A 4,973-nucleotide genomic window follows, 5' to 3' on the forward strand; every position below is an offset into this window, starting at 1 on the left:
CTGCGGGCGAGGGTGGAGGGGGGGATCCAAGGAGCGAGCATTAGAGGAGGGGGCTTGGGGGGTGAAGAAGGAGGCAGGAGGTGAGGAGAGGGAGGGAAAGTAATCCTGGGGAGTGGGGGAAGATGGCATCTGGTCCTGCTCTTGCTCCTAAGAGGGCACCTGTTTTCTAGAAAATGATGGGGGGGGGGGGGGGGGTGCGTGCCGAAAAATTGGTAAGACTTGTACTTGATTGGTCTCTAGGCTGGACCCGATGCTAGGACCGTCTGGTAGCAGGTGGGATCTCCACTCTAGAAGTGATCCTGAGATAAATGCTCAAAACGGTTCTTTGACGCGACTATTCCCGCCTTAATCCCTGCCTGGCTGCTCTGGCCAGGTGTCGGTATTGCTTCCTCCTGGCTCGGTCGTCTAGCCCCATCCTCGTCCTCGGGCATAGGGTGTCGAGGCTCTGTCTCATCGGGTGGGGAGGTGGTGCTAAGGCGCTCGGACCACTCTCTCTACTCTGCTGGCGGGGAGAAGGGGGGGGGGTGGGAGGGCTTGACTGCCAATGAGGAAATCTTTGGCGAGGTGACCCATTTTACACAAATGAACACTAGCTGGAAGGCCTGAGTACTCCACCCAGCTCAAGGATGGGGTCCCCCTGAAGGCATCAAAGAGAGATGATGTGTGGTCTTTGTCTCCGGAGGGGAAATGCTAATCCGGAGTGAAGGAATCCCAGCCACTCGTGCCAGAATTGAGGCTGTTGTCGTCAAGGATTCCAAACCTGCTCTATTTTTCTCCCTAATGATGTACTCCCTAAGGCTTGGAAAAGGGACTTACCACTGGAGACGAGGCTCATGTGAGAGATGGGAGATTTGTAGTAGCATTGCAGCTTTGCACATATGGCGAGCTAGATGCAACGAAGCCATCGAGGGTACCCACACTTTGCCTGCGGAGTCCATCGGGAGCATTTGGCTCGACATCATTCATACCCTTTGCGGGATAGAGGAGGTGATCTCACTTGGCATTAGAGACCACCGTTGGGCCGAGTGGTTGTCCCCCCCCCCCCCCCCCCCCCCCCCCCCCCCCCCCCCCCCCCCCCCCCCCGCCCCCCATATGAGATAGCCTTCTCATCATAGAGCGGCCAGGTGGAGGTGAAGTGCATCTTGGTCCACCCCTTTTGATTATTTGATCCCCGCCCTCTACATGAAGCGAGGGTGTATTTGGCCCATTGTGACTGTTTCATTAACTAATAGAAGGATCTATTTCTCGGAAAAAAAGACCTGGAAAAGGGAATGTGACTAGGAATCCAAATACTCCAGCTAGAGGGTTGGAGGCGGGATCAAAACCGTGCTGCCAACATGCAAAAAATGCTTGGGCCTGCAAAGCGCCAACAGGGCTCAGCTGAAGCACATGGTCCGAAGCTGCTGGGGTGTTGAACTCCACTTGATGTGCCAACGGGGCTCAGCTGAAGCACATGGTCTGAAGCTGCTGGGGTGTTGAACTCCACTTGATAGTAGCCGCGCTAGAGGGTATGGATATCTATGATCTTGCCGGGCTCACCAAGGAGCTGGCCTGGACCAAATCACGAATCTGGCAGTGCGGTGGACAGCTACTTGCAAACCAGTGTTGAGGTGTTGAGGTGTTGAGGTGTTGAGGGAGGCTACTGTTGATGCTAGGAGCTGGAGGTCCGCTTTTAAGAAGAGGTAGGGGGCAGCATTCTCGGTCGGGGACGATGGAGTGACTGCCATGGTGTCGCCCTGAAATTGTGAAGACCAAAGGAAGCCAACACTTGCCGAAAGAAAACAGCCAGAGTGTAAACAACTTGCAGAGGAGAAGCACTAGTTGAGGAGAAAGGGAAAAGGCAAAGGGGAGGCTCGAAGTGGTGGCGACACGGAGGGGGGAGAAAGCGGAAGGAAGGGTGGCGAGGTGATCCATTTTACAACAAATGAAACACTAGCTTGGAAGGCCTGAGTACTCCACCCGCTGAAGGATGGGTTCCCCCTAGAGGCATCAAAGAGATGATGTGTGGTCGTGTCTCCGGAGGGGAAAAGCTGATCCGGAGTGAAGGATTCCCAGCCACTTGTTCCATCGAGAGCATTTGACTCGACATCATTCATACCCTCCGCAGTCACTGGGGGAAGTTGCAGGTGTGGCTTTGATCGCATGTGGAAGCGGCAGGAAGCTTTCTTGAGGCTCTGGCGGCCGGGCCCTTTTCTTACGGATAGAGGAGGTGATCTCACTTGGCATTAGAGACCACCCGTGGGCCATGTGGTTGTCCCCCCCCCCCCCCCCCCCCCCCCCCTCCTCCCCCAAATATGAGATAGCCTTCTCATCATAGAGCAGCTAGGCGGAGGTGAAGTGCATCTTTCTCGGAAAAAAGGCCTAGAAAAGGGAATGTGACTGGGAATCCAGATACTCCAGCTAGAGGGTTGGAGGCGGGATCAAAACCGTGCTGCCAACATGCGAAAAATGCCATGTAATGCAAAACGCCAACGGGGCTCAGCCGAAGCACATGGTCCGAAGCTGCTGGGGTGTCGAACTCCACTTGATAGTAGCCGTACTAGAGGGTATGGATATCTATGATCTTGCCGGGCTCACCAAGGAGGCTGGCCTGGACCAAATCACGAATCTGGCAGTGCGGTAGACAGCTACTTTGCAAACTTGCAAACCAGTGTTGAGGTGTGAGGGATGCTACTGTTGATGCTAGGAGCTGGAGGTCCGCTTTTAAGAAGAGGTAGGGGGCAGCAGCCTCGGTCGGGGATGATGGAGTGGCTGCCATGGTGTCGCCCTGAAATTGTGAAGACCAAAGGAAGCCAACACTTGCCGAAAGAAAACAGCCGGAATGTAAACAACTTGCAGAGGAGAAGCACTAGTTGAGGAGAAAGGCAAAAGGCAAAGGGGAGGTTCGAAGAGGCGGTGACACGGAGGGGGAGAAAGCGGAAGGAAGGGCAGCTGAGGGAATTGAAGGAGGCATGAGCTGGGGCAGAAGGGTGGAAAACAGGGGGCACGCATGAGTAGGCAGGACGGTTGAAGGCAGGGCACCAAGAAAACAAGGAGGGCAGACAGTGCAAGGCAGCACACAGGGGGCCATTGGGCAGGAGAAGGGGAGGGAAGGGAGGGCAAAGGCGGGCGGAAGGTATCAAGAGGAGGGAGGTGGGGGCAGCACAAAGGAGGAGAGGGGGAGGTGACGCATGATTGCGGAGACTTCGTGTTGTACACTTTCTTGGCAGGATGGAGATTGATGAGATGCATTATTCAGGAGTTTTTGTATGCAACAGGCCATGATTGCGGAGACTTCGTGTTGTACACTTTCTTGGCAGGATGGAGATTGATGAGATGCATTATTCAGGAGTTTTTGTATGCAACAGGCCATGAAAAGTTTAAATAACATTTCTGAGACATAAGAAATGTTTGAAACATTTCTAAAATACTGGTTTTATAAGCCGTTTCAAAAACGCTTGGCAACACTGTGCTTGCATGTGCGCACACACAAATTTATCACAAAGAAGGCCTGATTTGTATTACAAATGCCTAGAGGTTGAGAATAGATACGGCAAGGCAAGACCTAAGGGATATAGATCTCAACGAAGATCTAAAAACAGATTCATTAATGAAGCTGTAAAGATGTTAACATCATATGCATTTCTACAGATTCACAGGGTGTACCCAACAAACAGTGAGAGAAAGAATATTTAAACCCTATCTTAAAAAGCCACTGTCTAGCCAATGAGGTGATAGCTCAAGTGGTGAGGGTGTTTGCCTAGGACCAAGAGGTCCTGGGTTCAAGTCTTGGATTCAAAACCCCCCTTGGTACTGCCTCGGTGGCATGTCTACGGGTGGATAAATAAGCACCTACGTGCGGCCGCCTATACGGGTGGTGAAAATTAGTAACTATGGGAGGATCTTGGGCCAAAGGCCAGTTGAAAAAAAAAAAGCCACTGTCTAGAGAGAGTAACAATTCACAAAGTCTCAAAGAGAATGAATCTACAACTCATACTTGCAAGGAATAAACTCAACGAGGTTGGAAATAAGCCTGGTAATCACTCTGTAATGGTAATAGTGGACTCAAAAAATAGTGATTAGCACAATGGAAAGCTTGAAAATTGAATCATCATGAAAAACATGAAAAAGATTAACCTTTAAAGCATTTCACTAAGCTCTAATTCATGAAATCAGCAGAAAGTACATGTATCTAAAGATCCCAAAGGAATCTCTCCATCTCCTCACAATAAATGAGTAGGTTCCATGTTGTGCCACCTAGAGCATATTCTATTTTGCCAATGAGCTTGTTCTAGTCTTTACCTAGGTTTATTTTAACTCGTGCACAATTACAAGGAAAAATGACCCAGTCTAGACACATTCACTAAGAATAAATGGATGCTTCATCATCCATTTTTTTTACATTCTCTTGATTAAGCATCCAACCATGCAAGGCGTGCTTGACCAAGGAGCCAACAAGTACAGTGCCCTTGGCTGTAAAGATGGTTGCAACAACACAAAGTATGGACTACAAAGTTGATGAAGCTACCATGAATGTCGGCAGCGATTTCTGAAATAGAGCTTGCAAACCAAGAAGGGGTTACATAAGACACATCAGTGTTCAAAAGCCTTGCTGAAGTGTTAATGAAGAAATCTCCAAGATAGATTTGATGCATAAGGCTTCACAATATGTAGCCACGTGATTGGCTAACTAACATTGAAAGACGAACCACTTATGTAAGTTGACAAAGTCGTTGCACCGTGAAGATGCCCACATAGCCCCTACAAAGTTAAGGCGACAAAGTATTTCTTCCTTTTCTCTTTTCCACATTATTTCCTTTGATTTTCCTCTGACCAGGTGTAATTTATTCACAAACAATCCTTTTACAAAGGTTCAATAAAAAAGCTCCTCATTAAGGGTATAAGGTTTAGATCACAAACGTTTTTAAAACCTTTTTATCACCAGATTATAAGGTTATTTTTAATCTTTCTCAAAGGTCAAGATATTCTTAAGA

This window comes from Cibotium barometz, chromosome 21, assembly GCF_041138505.1.
Source record: "Cibotium barometz isolate CiBa-2024 chromosome 21, ASM4113850v1, whole genome shotgun sequence".
Lineage (NCBI taxonomy): Eukaryota > Viridiplantae > Streptophyta > Polypodiopsida > Cyatheales > Cibotiaceae > Cibotium > Cibotium barometz.